The sequence below is a fragment of the Pinus tabuliformis genome, chromosome Q, assembly GCF_031772625.1.
Source record: "Pinus tabuliformis cultivar Carrire ecotype Pingquan chromosome Q, CPIR1, whole genome shotgun sequence".
Taxonomy (NCBI): Eukaryota; Viridiplantae; Streptophyta; class Pinopsida; order Pinales; family Pinaceae; genus Pinus; species Pinus tabuliformis.
In genome coordinates, this window is record NC_142296.1 from 361,646,397 (window position 1) to 361,660,691 (window position 14,295).

At 34.9% G+C, this 14,295-nt stretch overlaps 1 pseudogene; it reads left to right on the top strand.

The window, feature by feature from the left end:
• The first annotated feature begins 13,188 nt into the window (after nt 1–13,188).
• Nucleotides 13,189–14,295, top strand: part of LOC149219665 (glucan endo-1,3-beta-glucosidase 13-like) — a 103,264-nt pseudogene continuing 102,157 nt past the window's right edge.

A 14,295-nucleotide genomic window follows, 5' to 3' on the forward strand; every position in this document is an offset into this window, starting at 1 on the left:
CTCGATGTAAACTTCCTCCTCAATAACACCATTGAGAAATGTTGTTTTTACATCCATCTATTGGATCCTCCACCCCATCTGTGCAGCTAGTGCAAGAAATAATCCAATGGATGAATACCTTGCTACAAGAGAAAAGGTTTCCTCATAGTCAATTCCATCAACTTGAGAGACACCTTTGGCCACAAATTTGGCCTTATACTTCTCTATGGTTTTTTCTATTGCATGCTTAACCTTGAGATCCATCTTGAAGCCACAACTAATTTATCTGTCGGTCTTGGGACCACTTCCCAAGCATTGTTCTTCATGATGGATACGTATTCTTCCACCATTGCATCAACCCAAACAGGTTTCTCAACTGCTACCTCAAAAGAGGATGGCTCAGTCTCTACAAGCTCATTCATTAGAGCCATGTAGCCAATGTGCCTCTTAGGTGACCTTCTTTTTTCTATGCAAATTTGAAGGAGCTCCCACATTCTCCCTCACATCCTGCATCAGTCTATCAACTTCGCTAGTTCTTTTCCTACATTCTCTAGAGGTTTATGATTTAGTGGATGTCTCCACTTTTCTCCTCTTTGTTCCTCCATTTGTGGCTACTCCACAACTTAATGAGGCTCCTCCTGAGGCTCTTGATTTGGAGCTAAAATCTCTTCTTCTAGTGGGATTTGAAGTTACATCTCAAGAGAGCACTGCATCTCTTTCTCCTCATCAGACTTTACATCCCTTCACACAACTGTCATTATGAGGGAAGGTTAGTACACATGGTAATTGTGTAGAGTTTTGGTGTAACCCAAAAAAACTCCCAACTTTGATGTTAACTCAAGCTTCTTCCTTGAATATTTGGAGACATGGTAGTAAACAGAGGCTCCAAAAATTCTGAAGTGAGGCACATCCAACTTTCTCCCCAAGAAATCCTCCTCCAATGTAATCATACCAAGAATTTGATGAGGACTCTGGTTCTTCAAGTAGACTATTGTGCTACATGCCTCAGCCCACAAATCCAATGGAAGACCTTGGTCATGTAGCATATCTCTCGCAAATCCCACAATCTTATAGTTATTTCTCTCAGCTACCCCATTTTGTTGTGGTTGTGGGGTGTCGTTAGTTATTTTCAAATTCCTTCTCTTGCACAAAAATTCTTGAAGTCATTCAAAACATACTCACCTCCATTTTCATTCTTGAGAGCCTTCACCTTCTTGCCAATCTCTTTCTCAACTAGTGCCTTGAATTCTACAAACTTTGATAATTTCTCATCCTTATTCCGCATGAAGAACATCCAACACTTCCTTGAGAAGTCATCAATAAAAATAACAAAATATTTATGTCTGGTTGTGGAGGCTATCAAGAAAGGTCCACAAACATCAAAGTGGACTCTTTCCAAGACTGCATGTACTTTCCTATGTCGATCATGGAATGTGGATTTTACATACTTCCCTAAGGTACAACCCTTGCATACATCTTGCTACTCAAGTGCTCCTTTAGGGAGGCCAGTGGTTATTTTTTGCATAATTTTCAAGGTGCCATGTTGCAAATGGCCTAATCTCCTATGCCAGAGTTCACCAACATCACGACTCTACACTTTATATGCCTTACTTCTTAATGCAGCACAATCTTCCACATCAAGTTTACACAGGTTCTTCACACGAACCCTGATCTACTTCACCTATCTAGTGGTTGTGTCTCAGGAATGATTTCCCTCTTTTGAAGATCACATCATAACCATGGTCTTCCAAAACCGCTACAGAGATGAGGCTCTTCTTTAGGCCTAGTACAAACATGACATCTTTGAGGCAAATAGGGGATCTAGACTCCCTCTTAAAGGTTATTGTACCAATCCTGGTAGCATTGTACCTTCCAGTATCCCCATACTCAATATGCATCTAGAGATATTTCTCCTCCAGGTCAATGAAAAACTCTCTACACCCTGTCATGTGGAATGAGGCACTTGAGTCCAAGTACCACACACTCCCCATCATAGTGTTTGTCATGCATGTGATAAGGGTGAAGTCTAGCTCAAATTGTGAAGCCAAAGCTTCACATGCTACTCCTCCTGAGTTCTTCTTGCCAAAAATTTTGTGTGGACACTTTCTAGCATAATGCCCGAATTCATGACAATTAAAGCATTTTATTTTGGAAAAGTCTTTCTTCTTCCCCCCTTGGCTAGATTCAAGTTTGGTTTCATATTTCTTCCATTTTCCCTTCTTTCATCTTCCAACCAATGCAAAATTTTATTCATCCCCTCCCTTGGATGAGGTTCCATCTCTGGTATCATGTATGATCTCTTCTTGTACCAAATCAGACCACAAGAGTTCCCAATTCAGTAGTTTCTCCCTCTCGTTCACCGAGTCTTGGTAGTTATGCCAGCTTTTGGGAAGGCCTAGAAGAGCTAGGATAACCAAGTCATTTTCTACAACATTCACACTAACCCCTCCAAGCTTGTCTCGAACTTGTGTAAATCTTGGGAGATACTGCAGAATAGTATCATTCTTCTACATCTTGATATTTTGATGTTTGTCTTTGAGGGCTAGTTTTCTATTACCACTATTATTCTCAAACAGCTCTGCCAATTCCTTCCTTGTTGCAAAAGGAGTTTCTTTCCCATGGATATTTGAGACAATGTGGTCTCGTACTCCCTCCAAGATTATTATTCTCTCCTTGGCTACATATTTATTCCATTGGGTTGACTTCTGAGCATTAGTTGATCCTAGTTTTGCAATTAAATTTGAGTTGCCTTCCAAGGCATACTCTAATATCAACCTATTGAAGGTAATTCTCCCAACTATGAAGATATCCTGCTACACTGAAGCTACAAATTCTAACCTCTTGACGAACAACTTTGAAATTCTTGTTCTAAGGTGAATCCTACTTCGATACCATGTAGAAATATGGTCATATAATTGAAACTGCTCAAGAAGTTTAATCCAAAATCAAGAGACACAATTCTACTCTACTGATCTGTGAAATTTAATTCACAATTTAGAACAATATTCACAAACATGCATTCAAAAAACCCCACACATGCATAGTATTTTTCTATGGGAACCCAACTCAGAAAAAATCCCTCAAGCCTCGCATTAATCACATGAATATAGAATGTATTACAATTCTTTTCCCTCTCTGAGCACAACATGCAAGTGAATAACCTATCTATCTATTCAATGAGAAGCTTTGACATAGACTTAGTCAATTTTTGCCTCTTCTTGAGCCCCTATTTCCTTGTGAAAATCCTGAGGAATTTGCCCCTATTTTTATGGAATTCTCCTCCAATTGTCTGCACAATTACCGAAAATGATCATCTCATTGCATGCAACACTTTTACGCTTAAACTAATTTTCAATTGCTTGTTACAATTCCTTGGAATATCCACCAGAGCTTAGGAATGTGAATTCCTTGCATGCAATAGCTATTTTGAGTTGATTGATCATTTAACTGGATGATCACTGAGTTAGATTGTTGTGCCACTACACAACTAACCTTCAATTGGTTCCATTAACTATTAGAACTAGTTTAACTAAACACAATTGGATATAGCTGAACTAGATTACTAAAATTTAGCAATCATACATGCTTAACTGAAGTCCAAGCACTCTAAATTGAATTTATTGAGCTAACTGAGTGAGAAGAGCCATGTTACACAAGTTAACTACCTCCAAGTTGTTTGATGATGTGGAAATTCGAATTTTCTCAATTGAACCAAGGCAAAGCGAAATTGAGACTTTCTTGCTACAGTTCTCAACATGAGGACCTTCTACTAGGCATAGAAAATTTTAGGGGCGAATCTTAGCCCATGGGTGAAATTTAAGGGGTTTTATATTTTCGCGGGGCGAATTTTTTATATTACACCCCTTTCCTATAGTTAGCCCAAAAATAATTTAAAAAATAGATAATTATTATATTTTATCCAATGAAAAATAAGCACAAATAAACATTTAAGCCCCGATTTGCCTAGTTTTCAAGTCATATTTTCTTCCATCGCCCTGATTTCATGTTGGATTTGCTTCTAATCACCCTGATTTCCAGTAATGGCACTAGTTAGGGGTTATTTCACCCTTTAACATTCCTAGAAGTCGACGGTAGGGTTAGCTTCAGGGTACTTGACCTCCATAAGGAAGGTTTACCAACTCTTCTATTGGGTCTTCGAAGGGCAGAATAGTTTGTTATTGTTTCACTTACTTCTGTATGTTGATCCAATTGGGTGAATGGTGACTGATGGCTCTCAATATATCCCTCGATTGACCAAGTTTGTGGGCTCTTAAGAAAGAACCAAATGATCTTATTGAACGATGGAATGGGGCCGACCGAATTCGCCCTTGGATTTTAGGGGCTTTTTGTTTGATTCGCTTGTATAAATTTGAATCTACATACTACATTCCTCCTCATTGTTTAGTTGCAGGTGTGTAGGGGTACCATGTCTCACTAAGTTTTTGTCCCAAAGTTTATCCTGCATGTGCAATATTATTGTTCTCTATATATTCTCTACAATTCAAGCCCAAGTCAGCGATGTGAAAGAGGCATAGGACCGGTGAGCCACAAAAATACTAAAAACCTTTATAGTTTACTAGTCATCTATGAATTTCATTGTACCTTTGAATTTAACTATACCCATTATGGTTGTTGACAAAATAATAGTGATAGTTATCTGTTGGGTGGATATCAAGGCATGCATGTCTCTGATTCGATGACCACTTCACTCTGGTTCTCTGCTAACTAGTAACGATATGTATTGCAAATTGTTTGCTTTGACTTATATGGGTCTGTATGATTGGGACTCTGCCTTTTCTTCCGAGACATTTTGTAAATATAGACGCGATAGGGGATCAACATATTTGTATGCTAAAATATTCAAGGCGTGGGAAGTTAAGGTTCCACCGTAACATTTTTTATGTAGCCTGTCCACCATAGATCACAAACCCTCTAATGTATAGTGGCAAAGATCTAACCTCTGATCTGAATAACAAGTCCATTCCACCTCAGTACATTTCCAATTGGATGTACCACAAAGCTTAAGCAAATCCAAACTCAAAGTAGGGAAATTTCAACATAAAGTGATATCCCCACCAGAGTATGGATGCGCCTGCAAATACTTGCAACAACATGATTTCTTGGCTTTAGTTTTTACAACAACATCTCTTTGCATATTTGTCGATTTGATGACCCTTGAAAATGATTCCTTTCGAGAAGAATTGGAATGTGAATTTATCATAACAACTCAGTCAATGGACAAATCTACAATCATGAATTCAATTCAAGTGAGTAGAAATTCAATGGGTTGTGTATTTATGATTGTCATGAAGGCCCCAAAACTCATTTCTAGCACAATGGCTATGTCAACTTGTTTCATTTGTGTTTTGACACTCACAATTATGAGTTGTTTGTAATAAAAGGGCTCAAATATTTATCCAAAATATGGTGTGAATGGCCAAAGAAACCATTACAGGGCAACACGTCCTAGAACCAATATTTCAATACTTTCACATGGGAAGAATTAGTATCTTCATAATGGATTGGTTGTTTTTGTTCTTCGTGGCATGTCATACTTAATGCAGAACACAAGAAACGATTATTGTCTCTTATCTGTCCTCATAATAAATCTTGATCAAAAAAATGTAGTACACCAACCTCAGATGAAAACTAATAGATTTGGAATTGTTGTTATCTTGGCTAGACAATATAGACAAAAAACCATGGTTTCAGAAATTAGTGCAATCAATGACCTATCTAGGAATTTAAGGAAAGGTCTTTAGGCCACAATGGAGGTGTTGGGTCCACTGGAGGCTAGCTGGAACATGTCTCTCCAAAATTCCTTAAGGCATGCTAGGCCTTTGGCCTTGATAAGGGAACATCTTACTCATGGGTAACAATGTGGTAGCATGACAAAATTGAAATTATTTTTAATGATGATAAGGGAAACAGAACCACTCCTTCCATGTTTTCTTTCACCCCATTAGAAATATTAGTTGGAGTTTCCACCAAAAATTAGGTGTCAACTAATCCCCAAAACTTTGTCTTCATTTCCAAGAGACTCATCTAAGGGTGATACAATGATCCTTGTGTACAGAGTGACACAATACACTGCCCCTTCATTGTTGTTGTAGGAAACAATGGTCAGCCCATCATCCAAGTGGAGTACAAAGGTGAGACAAATTAGTTTGTAGCTGAGGAGATATCTTCTATGATTTTAATAAAAATGAAAAAGATGGTTGAAGGTTTCCTTGGTTGTGATGTGAAAAATGTGGGGCTCACTCTACCTACATACATTAGCATTTCCCATAGGAGGGATGCCAAATATGCAAAAAAAATTGTCAGTATTAGTGTAATGAAAATTATTAATGAACCCACCACTACAACTATAGCCTATGGATTTCACACAGATGTTTATTCTTCCAATAAAAATAAGAAATTCCTAGTTTTTAACTTAGTTGGAGGCACCTTCGACATCTCCATTGTTAAATGTTCATGGTGGTAAATTTTAGGTGAAGGAAAATATATTTTTTAGTCATCATGTTCAACAATTTGAAAGAAAAATCAAGAAGCAATTGAGCATGAGTGCCATAACTCTTCGAAGACTACTTTCAGAATGTGAGAAGGAAAAGAGAATTCTATCTTTCGCAATGGAGACTACTAGATATTGATTTTCTCTACAAAGGATTAGATTTTAACATGAAGATCACAAGACCCAAGTTTGAAGAGCTCAACACTGATTTGTTTGGAAATTCCATGCAAATAGTGAAGAAATGTCTGGAAGGCGCCAAGATAAACATAGAGAAAATTGATGAAGTTGTATTGGAACAGGGGTATTCTTTTTTGATCTTGTTTGGGCTACCTTTTGTGTTTGTTTTCCATAATGTGGTCATGTTGTGACGGGAACTATAGCTAATGGAAGTGTCCTTACTCCAACATTTGATCCAAAATAATTGTCTGGAAGTTTTTTATTGAGATCTAGTTCAATACTTAATTTGGCATGGGTGAATACTCTAGTTTTCATGTCCTTTCTGCTTGAGTTAATATATTTTCCAAAGGGATTCCCAATTATTTCACAGACTTCTTCTTTTCAAAGATGGAGTGGAAGATTTTGGAAGCCTTACCCACACTAGTGTGGTGGTGATAAACATTTGTTGGAATGGATTCTGGAGACCATGGCTTCAAGAAGAATCTTGCTCTTTCCCAAAACCAAGATCTTCCAGTTAAGACTCTATCTCTTTCCTTTAAAGTTTTGAGATAAAACAGAAAGAAAACATCTAGCACAGAAGTTGATGTAATAATTCTAACCTAGTTTTTGGCTATTTTTTATTACAATTTCTCCATTTGGCCAGATTCTATTAAATTTGTAGTTGTATATGCATTATGTAATGATGGAGCTTGTTTTTAGCTTTGTTCTAAGGTGATTATAAGGATTTTTCTTTTCCAATTTACCTATACTATATAGTGAGGCTAATATTTTATATAAGGTGTTTCTTTACTTTGATGTTAAGTACATGTGTTCTTGCTTTGATTGCTTATAAGGGAAGAAAGGGGTGGTGCCCATGGAGGCTTGATCCTTTCTTGCTCAAAGGTTTTCTATATTCACATTGTTGTTTTCTAGGCAATGCTTGAGGTTCGTTGAACAAAATTTGAAGAGTCGAGTGCTTTTGGTTGAGAAGGTGCCATGGTTTTTGGATTACAGATGGTGGAGAAACTGCCAATATAGGTGGTATTTTGTAGATAGAGGGGAATGGATGAGGGTTCATGGATGAGTTCCATAAGAGCTACTCTGTGATCCATGGTTGTGTGCTTCTTTTGTAAGCTTTGTTGGTGTCTCTATGAATCTATATAGGTTCAATAGGAACCCTATGAACAATTATAGTGTATTATATTCCTTCCTTCCCATCTTGTCATATACATAGAACAAAAGAATCACTAGGAAAAACCAACATATATCAATGACTTAGTAACTAGTGCAATACAATCTATAATATATTTGTCATATTGTTGGTAATAAAAGTTCAAACCTAAAAACCATTTAAAGGATCTCTCTCTCTCTCTCTCTCTCTCTCTCTCTCTCTCTCTCTCTCTCTCTCACGCACACACATAAACCCATAATAAGTATTTTCAAGTAGTATACTTGAAAATATGACATTGTTGCTTTTGAAGGACCAAATGAAATATATTTTTCCTAGAGGGAGAGAAAAGCCACGATGACAAAAAAAAATCAATAAGAATAAGTAAAAAATACTAAAATACTCATTGAAAATATAAAATAGATCAAAGAAAGGTGGTGATGTAAAATCACTCCATTAAATTATCTATGCAAAATAATCAAAGAAACAAATATGATGGCAAAGGAGAAGGTTCCATTATACAATCCACAACCTCTTTCCATTGAAGAAAATAAAATTTCCAGAATGGGAACCATAGGATTATATCTACTCATGCATTATGGAAGTATAGTTAGTAAGGAATAACACAAACTGAAGGAAGTTGATCAGGAAAGAAGTAATGGACATAGTTTGTTTGGTTAGATTGACTCAAAATTGTCTCCAATACCTAGAAAAACCAATGTCCAAGACCAAACACCCTTAGGTCACACAACCATATATTTTAGAAGTTGAAACCAATGTTAGACAATGGGATTGGACATTGGATTGGAATTGTTACTTTATCGAGTCCATGATGTTCCAAAATTATTGTGGTTACACAAATACAAGAACTACTGAACCAAATTCTAGTTATATGTCTTTTGTCACTTATGTGTTATTTGAATGTAACATTTAGTTTGGTCAAACTAGAAAGCTTAGAAGCTTCCCTTGGGATTGTTAAATCCATGGTGAAATTTAATGCTTTGTCATAACAACTTGCAGCTTGCAACTTAACATGTTGAGATTCAAGTTTTGAATAGCTATTGATTCCCTTGAAATAACATGCATGGGGACCCATAAGTACGTTAAAAATGGACAATTTTGATTTATGGGAAGCATGGTTACTAGACATGGTCCTAGTCTGCCTAGACTCATGAGTCTAGAAGCTTCTCTTGGGATTGTTAAATCCACGATGAAATTTTATTCTTTGTCATAACAACTTGCAACTTGAAACTTAACATGTTGAGATTCAAGTTTTGCATAGCTACAATTTACATTGAAATAACAGTCATGAGACCCAAAATTACTTAAAAAATAAATAATTATGAGTTATGGGAAGCATGATTACTGTATTTGGTCCCAGTTTGTTTGGACTCATGAGTCTAATTCATTTGAAGTCCACATTTGATTGAGACGGACCTGGCCTGGTAGACCTAGTCAATGATTACATGACTTGGTTAAAACAAGCAAAGTTTGGCATAAACTTGGTTGTGCAGTTGTGCTTATAGAGTTGACCTACCAACAATTGGGGAGTTAATTCAATTAGTGTTTACAGAAGGGAAGAAATTTCCCATAAGGTCATTGATGCATCTTCCTTTTGAAATTTTTGAGATCCTCTATGGTCTTTATCCAACACACTCAGGCCATGTTTGACATGCAGCCCTAGTACACCAACAATGTTATTTCTTTGCATATTTTGCACCACTTTTACCTTCAGAATTTCCTCAGACTTTCACAATGTTAGCTAGGGCACATGAACAAGAAATTTTCAACTAATTTTCTAAGTTGATTTTCAACAAGAAGGGGGTTATCTTCAACTAAAACATTTGGGAATCATTTTTTCAGAGATAGAGAAACATTTTTGTAGAATTTATGAGTATTCTCCCAAATTATTTAAGTAGAAACAATAGTTTTTCTAAGCACTTTTCTAGATTTTTGTTAGTTGCTTTTACTTGAAAAATGCCAATTGAAAGGGATTTTTCTCAGAGCTATTGCACACCAATTAAATGGGTCAAGTGAAATGATATTTTGTAAAAAATAAACTAACCTACCCATCAACATCTTCAAGATTCAAACGTCATGTCACCCAAGCCCCTAAAGGTGAAGTCGGAAATTGTACAGAGTTGATTCATGGTGTTCAACATCAATCTACTCTAGCTTAAAAGCCATTAAGGTGGAAGAAAATTAGAGGAAAAAAGCCTCATTGGTGGTTCAAACAATATAGTGAATGGCTTTGTGCCCATAGTGTTTTATAAATAGCATTCTTTCATCATTCTTAAACAAAATCATAATTATGCTTTCATCATATATGGTTCTATAATCGTGCTTGTGAGAGAGAATTTTTTATGCCTAAGCATCCAAGTGGGGAAAAACAATGTAGTGTGTGGCACTGTGATAATGTTTTCTGGTCTTGATGAGAATCAGAAGTATGCTTTCATCATTTAAGGTTCTATGCTTGTGTCTGTGAGAGAAAGTTCTTTAAGCCTTAAAATCCAAGTGGGTAAAAACAATATGTGAGTGGCATTTTTCCCATAATATTTTCTAAAGGGCATGCTTTCATCATTCTTAAAATAGAATCAAAATTATGATTTCATCATATATGGTTTTATGTTCATGTTTGTGAGAATATTTATTATCCAAAATATAGAAAACCGATCACTCGACAATCTATGTTATTTAGAGAAAATCCTATTACTTGTTGCTGTAAAGTGGATCTTGCATGATTGAGTTGATCTTTGGTTGTGTTCTTACTAATGATGGTAAGTTACATTTTGAGTGGATCATAAGTTTGTATGATATTGTTGGAAACATTAGTTACAATAAAAGATAAAGGGTATATTGTTATATCAAAAAAATACATATCTCCTCACTATATGTAATTCCAATAAGGTGAACAACACAAATGTGTTATCTATATATATATATATAATCTTTGGATGGAGAGGTGTTTTGCAAAGGAGGGTTAAATTTATTGTAATTTCCAAGTGTTCATTAGGTGATTTGGAGATATGAATTAATTTAATGGAAATTTTTTATATATTTTACATTTAAATGATGTTATTTGTTTTATAGATGATGAATCATGATGTTATTGTTTTGTGTATAATGATTTATTTTTTCTTTTGAGTTTGGCATAACATTTTAAGAAAAATTTGTGTAATGGTTTTTGTGAACATTGCACTTATTTTACGTTGAATACTACTTACACATCTAGTAATTCTCAAACTTTTGGAAACTATTGATGCGGGTTTCTAGATCAATTTGAAATTTTACTTGTGGAATATTCAGTGAGATGTCAAAATATAATCATGGGAAGAAATCATCAAGGCAAATGGATGTATTATCGTACTTTCAAAAGCCTCCATCCAATAATATGCATTATCTTCATGCTTCAAGCTCCTTTGAACAATATATTACTGAGAGATATGTTAAATCTTGTGAAAATGCATCTGATATCCATATGATGGATGAAATAATAGGTTCCTCAAGTGACCAGGGTGAGATAAATGTAGTTTCAACATAAATTGGTGATGAAAATGTTGAATATTTTTCCTGGGGAGGTTACACAATCCATTCACGGAAAAAGAAAAAAAGCCAGTTGACCAAAGGGAGACAATTCCAATAAGATTGGGTCTCAAGTTTAGAATTTATTGAAGCAATACCTCCTACAAATGAGAATGAGGTTTCCAAAGAATTTAGATGTAATGCATGTAGTTGGAAAACCCTCAAGGTAGTGAAAGTTCAAATGAAGCTAGATACAATACAAAATCATGTAGGAAAGGTGTATGAAAAGAAAATTGTAAATAGTGAAGAGAAATTTATTCTCAGAATGAAATTTTCTGAGGAATGTTGACATATCCAATATGAAGAAGAATACAAGAAATATTTAATAAGTAAAAGAAAACTTGAGGCAATTGGAGGAACCATCATATCTCTATTTGAAAATATGATGGAAATAAGTTTGTTATCCAAGACGATGCAATTGAGCACTGTATTTCACATCTTATCTAAAGGTCATCCTATAACAGATTATCCGGATCACATGACATATCTATCTTTTCTTCAAGTGTCAAAATTTCCATCTTCTCATTGGTCTATAACCAGTGGTTGGGAATGGGCAAGATATCTAGCTCAAGTAGAAAAGAATGATTTGAAATAGAATATTGAAAATTATAGGTTTTTGGCATTATCTTTGGATGAGATTACAACTATATATAATACTTCATGGATCTGCATTAGAATTTATATGGTTAATGACCATATTAGGCATTCCTATCTACTTGGGATTAAAAAGATAAGAAATACTTCTACAGCTGAAAATATTTATGAACTTGTTCTTAATAGTTTGAAGGAAAGTGGTATGGATCATTTAATAATTGCAAAAAAGTTGGTATGTTTTGGAGCTGATGGAGCATCAGTAATGGAAGGAAAAAGGAGTGGACTTTTTGTTATACTACCATTATTAGCTTCACCATATATGCTTAATATTCATTGTATGGCTCATAGGATGAATCTTGCATTTAAAATAGTAAGCAAGTTTCCATCAGTTTCAAAAGTTGAAGATCTTATACATGAGACTCATGCATACTCTTCTCATAGTCCCAAACAATTTTTAGAGTTTCAACCATTTTCAAGTGGTGTTATGGATGGAAAAAAAAACTGTTGAAAGATGTTGATACAAGATGGATCTCATTGAATGTCCCATATCAAAGACTATTCAGTGAGTTCAAATCTTTGGTAGGATTGATGTATGAAAATCGCTACAATGTAGACAAAGCTCAAGATATTTTTTTCAACTAACTGATATAGAGACATTATTGACATTGGATGTAATTATTCCTATGCTACATGAAATTAATGTCCTCGTGACAATGCCTCAGAATCACACAATGTATATTGCAGAATATACAAATGCAATAAAGTCAGCATACCTTGCATTGGATAGTTTGTATATGATGCCAAAGTCTTTTACTGGTCCAGAGTTTACAAGTTGGACTAAGATCATCAATATAGAAAATACTGGAAAAAAATTGATGTTTGATGAAAAATGATACTATGTATCGCAGTGTGTGGGTATATGGTCCCCTTTCACTATATTAGTAATACATGACAAAACACCAAAGAGTGCCTTGTGTTAAGAGACCAACTTGATAATATTGTGATTTCAGTGAGACAAAATTTGATAGAAATTGCAATATCACTATCATTAGAGATAAGAAAATATTTCCTCGAGATGAATTGTTGGAGGCCATGTGTGCGGTATACCCTCGATATTGGAACAATTGTCAATGTCCAAGAACTTTAAAATCTTATTTTCAAAAGAGATTAAAATTTTCAGTAGACCACTTTTGCAAGAATGTCTCGATACATGGTGAAGAGATTGAAGGTATTTTAGATTCATCAAAGTATATCAACAAGGTGGACGCTTTGTTGAAACAATGTGGAAGAAATATCCTTTTTTGGAGAATCCTAATGAAAATGGTGCTATAACAAGATTATGGACTACTTTAAGTTCTAGCCAATACCTGTAAGAAAACATATCAGAATATTTCAAATTAGAAGATTTGTGTCAAACCATGATTTAGGGATCAGTGGAGGATGAGGGAATGTTTAGTGCATTTTCATTCTTGAAGTCAAAGTTGAGGAATAAGCTTGATAAACATATGGATACATGTTTAAGATTATATGTAACAAACTATGACATTAACAATTTTCCATATGAAAGAGCACTAGCTCTTTGGCGATTAGATTGTGATAGAAGGGGAGAAAACAATATAAAAAAATTCTCTAATGAACTTGATACAAAACATAATGTTTTGAAGGCTCATAATGACAGTTCATTTGGAGAAGATCATGTTCACAATGTAGAAAATGAGGACCAAGATGAGAACTAGGAAATTGATATACCCTAAGACGTAATCTAATTCGATATATGTGAGGGGACTCTTATTTTGGTATACATGTTCCATTGATCATGCAATATTACTATATGTCAATTTCAAGTAAAAATAGGTTCTATATTTTATATTTTTCATTGTAACATTGCAACTACCTTTTTTTATGTGTGTTATTTTAAGATTGATGTTTCATATTTAATCATTACATTGTTTGTTTCTTATCCATGACAGGAAATGAAGTTGGATTTGACGAAGTTGGGTCCTATTTCTTTTCACATAGATAGTGTCTAACTAGTATTAAGTAATAAATAACTAATTTAATAAGACTAACACAAAGCAACAATGGGTTCATTCAAGTACATGAAACTACCTTGATATCTACCTCCAATATCTTGGACAAATTTAATGGTTTATATGTTGCTTGTGTTTGGGGAATTTCGTTGAGTTTTTAGTTTTGGATGTGTTTGGTCAAATATTATGTTAGTCCATTGAATGATTTTAGTTCTTATTTCATGCTTAGATTCATAAATCTAGTTTTATAATTAGTATTGTTTTCTTGAGACCGA